This window comes from Heteronotia binoei, chromosome 8, assembly GCF_032191835.1.
Source record: "Heteronotia binoei isolate CCM8104 ecotype False Entrance Well chromosome 8, APGP_CSIRO_Hbin_v1, whole genome shotgun sequence".
In the NCBI taxonomy this organism is placed as follows: domain Eukaryota; kingdom Metazoa; phylum Chordata; class Lepidosauria; order Squamata; family Gekkonidae; genus Heteronotia; species Heteronotia binoei.
In genome coordinates this window covers 31441513-31454684 of record NC_083230.1, presented here as the reverse complement: position 1 = coordinate 31454684, position 13172 = coordinate 31441513, and positions in this window count along the sequence as shown.

Below are 13172 nucleotides of genomic sequence, written 5' to 3'. Positions count from 1 at the left end.
AAGGACAATTCACATAATTTGAAAGAAATGTTTCCAAATAGGGATCATAAAGCAAAGTTTAGCAAGATAGTCCTACGAACGCTCAATAGGAGCAACAATAAGTTGAGAGGGCGGGCTGACTGAATAGTGTTAGCGATTCTGGGGCCCTGGCCAAAAGCCAAAGAAGGGCCTATCACAAAACTTTAATTCCCACCCAATCCATTCTGAACAAGAATAAAGTGCTGCATTTTTGCAATGCATATTCCTTCCAAAAGCTGTTTTTACTCATTTCCCACCACCCTTTTCTACTACCTTGTTAAAACATGACAAGGTCAGAAATGTGAGGGAAAATATATAAATCTCATTCCTCCTCCCCTCCCCCATCATATAACTCAAGGCAGCTTCCATAAGAATTTTGGGAGGTCTTCTCTAACTATGTGCTTGTATCTTATGGAGCATTTCCACTTACTGGAGGATCCCCAAAGAACTTCCTTGGTTCCCACAGCAGAACTTCCAACCACCCGTTATTTTATTCCTTTGTGGGGGGCTCCCCCAGCAGCATAGTGGGCATCTGGAGCTGCAGTAAGAGGGGGAAAGCCAAAAAAGTCATGCTCTGCTGGCAGAAATCCTTCCATCAGTGGAAATGCTCCATGGGATTCAAGCCATTGTCCTCAGCCAGCCATACTCAGAGCATAATAGCGCAACCTTACTGCAGCTATCAGATCATTATCTGGATCCCAATAGAAATGAATTAGCTAAAACATGGGTTACCGGAATGATGCAGGGAGTCACATTAGTTCTATATAAAAAGAACAGCAGAAGGAAACAGAGCACAAGAATCTTATTACCACATTCAGTCACTGTGTTTGTACAATATGACCTGATGGCATCAGGCCTTCCAGTTTCTCAACCACTGAGAAGCAGGCAGGCATTGGCTAAATGTGTGTTAATATCTACAAGTGCAGCCTGGGTGTAGAAATACAAAGGCCTGGCCAGACAAGTAGGATCAGTTATTTCAGTGCTCTGAGCCCTAAGGCACACCTTCCTTCTCACTTCTCAGGTTTGCAATCAGAAGGGATGGTTCGCTCTGTGTCATGAACATTAAATGAACTCTCTATCCTAACAAGCAATGGTACCTCAGTGGTTAATAATGCATACAAGTGCTCTGTTAATAATCAGTTTAAGTTATAGAAGTGGAAAGTGCTATCCAGTTGGAGCTGACTGTCAAGAGCTGGGGCCAGGCCAGGCGAAGTCCAGGGGCAGTCCAAGGTCTGTAGCTGGTGAGCAAAGAGGGTTCAAAGTGCCAAAACCAAATCACAGTCCAGGTATCGCAGGTCAGAGGTTCAGAAGCCGAAGTCAGGGGGTCCAGACGTCAAAGCCAACATCAAGGGGCCAGGAAGCCAAAGTGGATGCTAGAACGTCAGGTAAGTGACTAGTTGCTTCCACAAAGCCTTCTCCCAAAGCCCACAGCTATATAGTCCTCTGCTGTCTGTTGCCCATTTGGACTAATTGCTGACTCAGAGGGCGGCCAGGATCCTGCTGAGACTCAAGCATCCTCACTCCTAGAAGGGCTAGAATCCTTTCAAAACTCAGGGCTCAGGGAGCGTCTTGCTCGTGAGCGTGCCGCCCTCCTCCGATCCCTGAGGTCCTGACGAAGGCGGTCACGCACACGAGCCACCCGAGAGGGTGAGGCAGGAAGGCTTGGATCTTCTCCAGTAGGAGGCAGGGGCACTGGTGCTGGTGGCAGGGGCACTGGTGCAGGTGGCAGGGGCTCAGCTTCTTCTGCAGGCTCAGCTTCTTCTGCAGGGTCCCCAGCACCCATGACACTGACATGGTGAGCATGTAGCGCTTTCAAGGCAAGAGACAAACCGAGGTGGTTTGCCACTGCCTTCCTCTGCATAGCAACTGTAGACTTCCTTTGTGGTCTCCCACTCAAAGTACACAGAGGAAAGCAACAGCAAATCACATCTATTCATCTTTTGTCTTGAAAACTCTATGGAGTCACCATAACCCCAACATCCTCTATGTTCCCAGGGGAAATCAGCTCCCTGGAGAAGAGCTCCGGGGGATGAAACAGGAGCTTTGACAACTAGAGCAAGTTTGGTAGTGTACTTGTGACAAGGTGGCAAGAACATCTCATAGGACATTGGTGAAATCCTATGAGATGGCAGTGAAGGCTGTGGAGGGGGAGATTTACTCAGCCTCCATTGTATCCACATGCTCACACCAAACTAAATTGTTTAGGATAATTTGGTCTTTAACATCCCTCACGACACAAGGTTCAAAGAGAGGTAACAATTCAGCTATTGATTCTGAGGCATTTATGAGCTTTTCTATGGATAAAGTCTTGTCACTCCATCACAGCCTGCCTGCCAACGTTGATACGAGTGAACTGGAGGCCCCTTGGCCATCTTTGAGTTCAGTCTGTGACTCTTTCACTTTGCTCTCTTCGGCCAATGTTGACAGGGTCATCAGGTTTGTAATTTGTTTTTAGCTAATTGGTTTTAATGATTATTGTATGTATTTTATTGTTGTACATCGTTTAGAGCCCAGCTTCGACTGGGATGAGGCAATTAATCAATAATAATAATAAGAGACGAAGAAGGCTGTTTTTATTGCCATTTTCCATGGCTGGACTGTGGCCTTTAGTGTTTGGTGAACTGTGGTTTTGTGAGGAAAACATTCAGCTAGATCATATGCTCAACTAAATATACTCTTCCCAACCACAAACTTACAGAAAGCGTAGTCTGGAGGAAATATACTGGCATAGGGAAGGGAAATGCAAAGAGAATTGTACTCCAGCATATGAAGTGGAAGAGCCTTTCTGTACTGGGGAATAGAAAATGAGCAAATTAATTCTTTTAATACATTTTAAAAGTCTTTGATGTTATTGTGCATGGAAAAAGGGCTGTTTTCCCCATGGGCTTCAGATAGTTGACTGCCACAGGGGTGGAGTGGGTGATAAGTTCTAAAAACCTAGTTAAAATCTTTTTTTCCTTCTTAAGAGATTTCTTGGCTTCATAAACATTTCCAGCTTCTTCTGTTATGCATGTTTTTCCTCAGTGCCTGTAGATAAGAGCAAACTGAATAGAAGTGATTGTGCAAAGCTTTCTGTTTTATGTTGTAAAGGAAGTTCTCAGTGCATCTTTGAATATTCCCTTTGGTGACAAAATGTAGTCAGCATATATCCCTGTAAAAAAAAGATAAGATGAAGGTATACCAATCTGATCTATGTAAATACCGTCCAAACTGGCACAAATAATTTGCCATAAATATTTTTCAAGTTGTCACCTTTTGTTACTTCCCAGATTTTTCAATAAATTTAAAATAAAATAAAAAATTGTTCTTTGCTGTAGATATATGCATCACAGGGACATAAAATATAGGAATTACAGAGATTACAGTAAAAAGAATTAAAATGAGATTAAAATACTATAGAAAGCCATTGCTCAAAGGCAAAAAAACCCGTATGATAAACTAGTGTGTCAGATTTTAAGGGTGGCTGCTAGCTCTGATTCTCATGGTGACCGGGGCATACAGTGATACCTGGTAAAGGATGGATTTATATAAACTAGCAGAAAAAACTATTTTCTCCACTATTGTACACAAGTTTAGACTGGTTAAAATGGCCACCAGGAATTTAGGTCAGGACTTCAAGTTGAGGGAATCAATATAATGGAGACGATCCACCAGTTCTAAGGCTCCACAGACACATACTCTGGACAGTATTCAGATACAGCCTATTAACACAGCAGTTGATATAAAGTGAAAGCTGACAGCTGTGGCAGGTATTGTCCTGGCAACCCCCAATGCTGACACAAGACAAGTGTTCAACTAATTTTCTGTTTTATTTAAATATGGAAATGGCTGGTTTATGTCACTGCTTATTCAGATAAGCTGATGATTTTGAGGGCAGACTGTGCCAGGCATCCACCATGGATTCCATTTGGACAAGTCTCTATGACTCCAGACGTGGCCAGCACTTCCACCACCCTTGCTTATCACAGCCTGCACAATCATTATATGTCAAGAGGTGCCAAGCTTCATCTTGTCCCCTGATGTGCCCGAAAGTTCCTCCCAGATTTGAAATATGTTGCTCAGCACTAAGGGCTCAGCACTAAGGGCATGTCTTACAGCACACTTAGTTTCAAGACATGTGATAGGCTGTTCAGGGCACTTCCCCCATCACACCTGATGCCTCAGGGTGTTTGCCAATTGACCCTATCTACCCTATCTACCCTGAACAATCTGCCCTATTCCTGCCAATCAGTTGTGGCTTTACCAGTTTATAACCAGGCCTGTTTAATTTCAACACCCTGCCCATTTTGACAGCATGGAGTACGTGAAAAAGGGCTTTGCATCATCAGTCCCTGGTATCTACAGTTAAAAAATCTGGCAGTAGGTGATGTGAAAAACCTCTGCCTGAAACCCTGGAGAACCACTGCCAGTCTGAGTGGATGATACTAACCTGAATGGACCAAGGGTCTGATTCAGTATAAGGCCGTTTCATGTATTCATGTGCACTCTGGTAAACCCCCTCAAAATCCCTTTTCAGCCATGGAATAGCAACAAGCTAACTGCATGCTGTCACAGCCAAATGCCTGCCTGTGAGAGGGTGCAACTAACACAGAGAATCATGTCAAAAATAGGCAGGGGAATACAAAGCAATGAGCTTCCATGAAAACCAGCCTCCCAATAAACAAACGAAACAAACTGAATATATATAAAAATTCAAAGTAGAAAACTCAGTCCTCTATGCAAAGCAAGGAACGTATTCACCGGAATCCGGTCCAACTTATTTCTTCAGCAAATTAATGCCAAATTCATACAGGCCAATCCAGGTGAAGTAAAATTCATAACGAGACTGTTCAATATTTCTTAATATGTGCAGCCAGCAGTCCATAAAAGCAACAAGATCGTACTGGTGCCCTTGTTTCACATTAGCTTCTTTCAGCTTCTCACATCATTTTCATACATTGGGTAAGAATGCCAAATTGTTACAGCATTGTTCAGGGTAGATAGGGTCAATTGGCAAACACCCTGAGGCACCTGAATAGTCTATCACATCTTGAAGTGCTATTCAATGCTGTAACAGTTTGGCACTCTTACCCAATGTATGAAAATGATGTGAGAAGCTCGAAGAAACTAATCAATGCACATTAGATCTAGGGGCTTGGCACCAGTTACTTCAAGCCATAAGTCATAGGCCTTCCCCAGCCTATACATTAGCTGCGGGTAGGAAACCTTGGGTTCAAGTTTCACTTCCTTGAACCTCTTGCAGGCTCCTTCATTGGAGAACCCCACCCTCTCACGCACTCTCTGTTTAAACAGCTTGTAGTCTGACCTCTCTTCACCTTCCATCTGCCCAGACACTGAAGCCAGAACTCCACTCAACTTCTCCATATACACTTCTGGGGGAAGCTTGTAGTCCATGCAAACTTGCTCAGAGTTTTGCAGGAATGCTTCAGTGTCCTCCCCTTCCTTGTATAAAGGGTACTTCCGTCTATCCCCTTGCACAGCAACATCTGGAGGAAGCAGTCCCTTTTCAATTTTTGCCAATTCAAGCTCATGAGCCAGCCTCATTTTCTCTCTTTCCAGCTCCATCCTGGCTGCACTTTCCTTCTCCTCTCTTAGCATCCTGGCTTCATTTTCCTTCTCCTCTCTCAGCATCCTTCTTTCTCTAATTCTATTTTGGCTGAGTTCTCTTTCTCCTCTTTCAGCATCCTGGCTGCATTTTTCTCTTTTAGCATCCTTTCTTTCTCTAATTCTATCCTGGCTGCATTCTCTTTCTCCTTTTGCAGCTCTATCTCAAGCCTGGTCTTCTTGAGGTCTGCCTGCTTAATTTGCAGTTGAAGATGCAAGGCCTCCTCACTTGGGCATGTCCTCTCTCTGTCTGGCATTTTCTTCCTGCTTGGGTCTTTGTTCTAGGGACAGGTGTGCCCTCTAGCTTCTCTTTCCCAGACCAGAGGGGCATATACTAACTATCTAGCCTCACTATCCAGTTGACCCAAGAGCTAGAAAATAAACAAAATACCCTTTCAGCACCTTTACCAGACCTTACTTGGTCCTGCCAGCACCTTCAGAAACTGTGATTTCCTTAAGCCAGCAGCAAAAAAAAATCTATCAAGGCCAAATGGCACCCTGCCTCACCAGGGTCCAAAACCAGTCCACCCCATCGCTGAAGCCACCATGTCACGACTCAGGGGGGTCTTACCAATTGCTGCCACCACTCTGGGTTAAGGGTCTCCCTTAAGAAAGCCCAGAGTACCCTCCCAAGCCCTTCCATAGCTTAGGCCAAATAATGGGAGTGAGGACCAGGCAGAGTTAACAAGGGGTGGTGGGAGAAGGTTTATTTAAAAGGTCAGTGCAATATAACAAACAAGGTGTATACAACTGTAAAAGGGGTAAAAGGAAAAATGACTAAATGCCTTAACACATCTAAACTTACTGTCCCTAACTTTCTCAGTCAGACCTGGGCCTACTCACCCTACCTCACAGGGTGAGAGTCTCTTACTGGCAGCAGCTCTTCCTCAGCTCTGCCTCCTAGGAAAAGAACACCCACTTCCTGGGCTTGACCTTTATGCATTCTCTTCCCAGGCCCCACCCCTCTCTAGGCCTGTTTCCCTTCAAAACCCTTGCTACCCAATCAGAGGGACAGAGGGGATCCTGGGAGATGTAGGCTTTTCCCAGTAACTCCTAAGCAGGCTTTCCTGGGGCCTGCAGGCCTTGCTAGGCCCAGGATCATGACAATCGCCATAAGATACCCATCACAGAGTTGATTGGCAGTTACATTGGCTCCTATGGATGGAGAAAAATTTTTATTGTATTTTTTCTTTGTTATTCTGGCCAACCTCCATATGATATGGTACTTGACAGAATAACCAGGATATATCATTTCAAAAACTTACTGAGCACAATGTTTTATTGAATTTTAATTAATGATGTGTGATTCTTATATGTTTTAATGAATTTACGTTAAATTGAAGTTCCAATTTTTTTTAGTACATGTGCTGCTGGAGCACCGATTGAAGTTAAATAAGAGGGTTTTTTGGAACAACTGTCTCTCTTTCTCGATGCAATTGGGAAACCAGTTTCTCTCCCTCGCCAAATGAACACAATGGAAATGGGGAGTGCCTGCAACTGTTCCTGCACTCCTCATTTCCGCAACAGAGGGAAAACTTGCCCAGTGGAGCCCAGAAGGGTAGAACCTGAATGGAAGGAAATTAAAGGCCAAGTTAGAGAGGGGAAGTGTTCTCTCTGGAAAGGTTGCAGCAGGAGGGTTTCCTCACCCAAGGGGTGATGAGTCTGTTGGCATTAGAGGAAGGGAACATTTAGTTAGTCACATCATCTTTACTGTTTCAACCTTTCATTGTTGTACTAATCATGAAAACTCACTTGTTTATTCTTGAGCACTTACAATAAAATTGGTTGTTTCCGGGCTGTGTGGCCATAGTCTTGGCACACGTCAAGACCATGGCCACACAGCCTGGAAAATCTACAACAACCAATGGACTCTGACTGTGAAAGCCTTTGGCAGCATACTGTTGTTATTGTTTTAATTTTTTTTATTTTTATTTCATTCGATTTTTAGTCTGCCCTATCCATAGGACAGGCTCAGGGTGGGTTACATCATAAAAACAATCAACAATAAAAACAATAAAATATTTTTGTTATACTGCCTGGTCTATAAAAGACTGTTATGACGTCTTTTTGGTGACAGATAAAGGTACTTGCTGAGAAGGAAGACAAAGGGCTTGGGTGGGTGCTCTGTGTCCTCCCAGGCTGACCTGTACCAGAGTGGTGATAGCCAGAAGAAGGCTGTGCCCGCTCCCCTACTTGGGAAACCTGGTGAGAGAGGTAAATGTGATAGCACCAGTTGGGACCATAATTCTATTAGGTTTATGAAAGTGGGGAGTTGCCTCAAAAGACCAACAAAATCACATTTAACTTTAGAAGAAGAAATTTCTCTTAAATGAGGGAGCTTGTAAAGAAGAACTGAAAGGAAAGGTAAAGAGGGTCAAAACCCTTTGGAAGTATGGGGACTATTTATAAGTATAATCTTGGAAGCACATATACTATATATACCACATGATAGCAAGGGTACAAAAAAGGCTTGCTTGGTTAACAAAGTAATGGAAGCAGTAAAAGGCAAGAAGGATTCCTTTAAGTGGTGGAAGCCTAGTCCAAGTGGGGTAAATAAAAGGGAACAAAGGTTTTGGCAAATAAAATACAAAAAGACTATGAGGAACATTTTGCACACAAAAAAATAGACCAATAATTAAAAAAAATTCTTCAAATATTTTAGAAGCAGAAAAACAGTTGGGGAAGCTCTGGAGTCCTTGGATGACCAAGGGGTAAAAGGATTAATAAGGGATGATAGGGAAATGGAAGCGAAGCTGAATGTATTTTTTCCTCTGTTTTCGCTGTGGAAGGTGGGAAGTGCTTCCCAATTCAAGAACCACAAATTTCATGAGGACTATTGAAAGACCTGAGTCAGATTGAGGTGATAAGAAAGAAGGTCCTCTGACTAATGGGCTAATGGACAAATTTAAAATTCACAAATCACCAGGTCCAGATGGCATACAGAGAACTCAGAATTCATACAAAGAACTCAGATGAGTCATAGAACAAGCTGGTCATAGCAAACACCCTTTTCCAACAACCTAAAAAGCAACTCTACCCGTAGACATCACCTGATGGGCAACACAGAAATCAGACTGATTATATACTCTGCAGTCAAAGATGGAGAAGCTCCTTACAGTCAGCAAAAACAAGACATGGAGCTGACTGCAGCTCAGATCATGAGCTACTCATTGCAAAATTCAGGCTTAAACTGAAGAAAACTGGGGAAGCCATTAGGCCATTCAGATTTGACCTTGATCACATCCCTTATGAATATAGAGTGGAGGTGAAGAATAGGTTTAAGAAACTAGAGTTGATAGAGTGCCTGAAGAACTATGGACGGAGGTTCGTGACATTGTACAGAAGGCAGCAATCAGCACCATCCCAAAGAAAAAGAAATGCAAAAAAGCAAAGTGGCTATCTGATGAGGCTTTACAAATAGCTGAGGAAAGAAGGAAAGCGAAACGCAAAGGTGAAAACGAAAAATTCACCCAACTGAATGCAGATTTCCAGAGAACAGCAAGGAGAGATAAGGAGGCCTTTCTGAAGGAAGAATGCAAAGCAATAGAGGAAAATAATAGAATCAGAAGGACAAGAGATCTCTTCAAGAAAATTGGAGAAATCAAGAGAACGTTTCATGCAAAGATGGTCATGACAAAGGACAAAAACGGTAGGGATCTAACAGAAGCAGACGAGATTAGGAAGAGGAGGCAAGAATACACAGAAGAATTATACAAGAAGGATCTCAATGTCCTTGACTACCATAACAGTGAAATCACTGACCTTGAGCCAGACATCCTGGAGTGTGAAGTCAAATGGGCCTTAGAAAGCATTACTAACAACAACGCAAGTGGAGATGTTAGTATCCCAGTTGAGCTATTCAAAGCTCTAAAAGATGCTGCTGTTAAAGTGATGCACACATTATATCAGCAAATTTGGAAAATGCAACAGTGGCCACAGGATTGGAAAAGGTCAGTTTATATTCCAATCCCAAAGAAGGGTAGTGCCAAGGAGTGTTCAAACTATCGCACCGTTGCATTCATTTCACATCCCAGCAAGGTCATTTTAAAGGTCATGTTAGGCTTCAGCAGTATGTAGATCGGGAACTACCAGAAGTTCAAGCTGGGTTTCGGAGAGGTAGTGGAACTAGAGATCAAAGTGCCAATATTTGCTGGATTATGGAGAAAGCATGGGAATATCAGAAAAACATCTATTTCTGCTTCATTGACTATGCTAAAGACTTTGATTGTGTGCAGGGCTGGCGCGTGGGAGTAGGCGAAGTAGGCAGCAGCCTCGGGTGCCACTTGGCCTAGGGGTGCCATGAGGCACCCCCGTGCCTCCTGCCCTCCATCTCCCTGCGCCCACTGCCGTCCGTCTCCCCCAACCTCCCCCTGCCTGCCTCCCCATGCCCAAAGACGCTTCCCGTCTCCCCGCGTCATGTACATATCTGCGTCACATCATTCCCCATGTCCACTGCTTTCCACCTCCCTGTGCCTGCCTCCCCGTGCCCAAAGATGCTTCTGGTGAGCACTCAAGCTGGTCCGCTCCCTTTGAAGCAGGGGAGGGCCGGGCTGAGAGTTCGCAGCCCGATGACATCACTTATGGTGATGTCATCGGGTCATGCGTGCTTTGCAGGTGTGAGAAGACACGGGAGGGAAACAGGCCTTGGCCTAGGGGCACCAGAATCCCTAGCACCGAGCCTGATTGTGTGGATCACAACAAACTGTGGCAAGTCCTTCAAGAGATGAGAGTACCAGCCCACCTCACATGTCTCTTGAGAAACCTGTATAAGGGTTAAGAAGCAACTGTCAGAATGGGATATGGAACTACTGATTGGTTTAGAATAGGAAAAGGAGTTTGACGATGTATATTGTCACCCTGCTTATTTAATTTATATGCAGAGTACATCATGTGGAATGCTGGCCTGGATGAAGCACAATCCGGAATTAAGATTGCCAAGAAAAACATCAGCGACCTCAGATATGTAGATGATACCACTCTAGTGGCAGAAAGTGAGGAGGACCTAAAGAACCTCTTGTTGAGGGTGAAAGAGGAGAGCACAAAAGTAGGCTTGAAACTCAACATCAAAAAAAACTAAGATCATGGCATCTGGCCCCATCACACCTTGGCAAATAGAAGGGGAAGACATGGAAGGAGTGACAGACTTCACATTTCTGGGATTCAAGATCACTGCAGATGGTGACTGTAGCCATGAAATTAAAAGACGTTTGTTCCTTGAGAGGACAGCTATGGCGAACCTGGGCAGTATAATAAAAAGTAGAGACATCATCCTGCCAACAAAAGTCTGTATAGTCAAAGCGATGGTATTCCCAGTAGTAATGTATGGCTGTGAAATTTGGACCACAAGGAAGGCCGAGTGCAGAAGAATAGATGCTTTCGAGCTGTGGTGCTGGTGGAGAATCTTGAGAGTCCCTTGTACTGCAAGAAGATCAAATCAGTGAGTCCTAAGGGAAATGAACCCTGACTGTTCCCTGGAAGGTAAGATGCTGAAGCTCAAATACTTTGGCCACCAAATGAGAAGGGAGCACTCCCTGGAGAAGATCCTGATGCTGGGAAAGACAGAATGCAAAAGAAGAAGGGAACGGCAAAAGATGATGTAACTAACACGAATTTGAGCAGATTTCAGAGGATGGTGGAAGACAGGAGGATCTGGCATGATTTGGTCCATGGGGTCTCAAAGAGTCAGACTCAACTGCGCAACTGAACAACAAAGTGGGAACCACAACAAATAGCTGCCGGGGGCGAGGACGCAAGTCAGGCATCATCCTATGACAAAAGCAACTGTTTACAAATGGGTACCTCCAGTAGACAAAATGGTAACGCTTCTTGGGTTTTTCTGAAACACCTCCTGCCCCAATTACATAGAGAAAGCTGGACTGGCTAATTGCTTTGGGGAAGCAATGGTTTCAAGAAACAAAAAGGTGCCAGGAAGCCCACTGTTAGGCACCATTGGGACCCACAGGTGCCACATAAGGGGTCTAATTTATGCAACCTCTAGCATCTTTCAAAAGCAAAAGTGAACTGATGTTGTCTTTTTTTATCTTAAGTGCCCTTCCCCTAGCATTCAGCCACTGCCACTGACATTGACAAAAATTGCATTGTCAGCATGGCCTCATCTGTTCAGAGTTTCAGATATTACTGTGGCAACTGAACTAAAAAAAATTGGTTTTCAATGGCCATCATGTTGCCACAAAAGTATATGTATTAGGCCTATAATACTGACACAAATCTGAATGTGGGGTGACATGCATACTGCAGTTTGCAAGTAGCTCACCTGCCTACTTGGTGATGATTTACCTTAACTGCTGAAAATAGGTTAGCATCTGTCTTTAAAGACATTGAGTGCTGTATTGTGAACTAGAGCGCAAAACAATATAGTACATTTGTGAATGAGAATTTCTTTTAGGATATTTTCAATTTGTGTGATATCTGACTAATGCCTACACATGCGATTGTATCCCACCTAAAAATGTTTCTAAGGGGGGCAATTTTGCCATTGCCCCCTTCTGCCACAGACTGGCTCCCTCCAAGTTATTCCTAAGGGGTGCTTCATTCCCCAAGAATAGCATTTTAGGGGGCAATTTGGACTGTTCTGTCCACAGAAGTTTTAGAGGAGATCCAAGCAATGGCATCTTTTGTGGGTCCAAATGTGAGATCTGAGACTGCTCAGATGATGTTTGGGTATAGATAGAAAGAGCTATGGGGAGGGGAGGGATTGATATGGTAGGTCCTGCTTTTCATCAATGTGCCTTGATTTGGAAGGCCTTCCAAAAGGCGATGTGTGTATATTTGAATGCACACAGGGCTCTTTTCAGACTATGAACTGAACTGGCATGAGCTGGAGGAGAGGCTGCAGCCATGATCTTCCTCCTCTCTATCAAAAATCAAATATATACTCACTGCAGGGCTTTTTTTGAGCAGGAACACACAGTAATACAGTTCCAGCTGACATGGCCAGGGCTCCAGCTCAAAAAAAGGGTTTCCAGTAAAGGGAAGGTACTAAGCAGCCACAGGCTCCCAGACCACATGCTCCATCCTCTCTGCCACTTCCAGCCTCCAATGAGCTTGCGAAGAGAGCAAGAGATGCGGAGCAGCCCATGAGTGCCCCCTCCCAGGAGAAGCTGGGCCCTACCACTACCCGCTCCACCACACATGGCTCTCTCTTTCCGGTCATGTTCGGGAGGGGCAAAACAAGGCCTCTCATTGGGCTGTGTGAGAACATACATCCATGAAATGCAGCTGATGGCACTGAACTGTTCTGTGTCAATATGTGGGAAGTAATCCACTGAACGGGTGATATCAGGGGTGTATGGCCTAATATGCAAATGAGTTCCTGCTAAGCTTTTTCTACAAAAAAAGCTCTGACTCTGTATTCAACATCTCAGAAATATATCCTTGAAACAAGCAATGTGCCAATGGGTTTTGTTGGTTTTGCCATTGCTCTTGTTTATGGCAGACTATTGGGTAAACAAGGTAGGCTGGATCTCCACCACATACAGGATAATGTATACAGATGTACAGGAATTGCAAGCTGCAGAAAGTAATTTGAT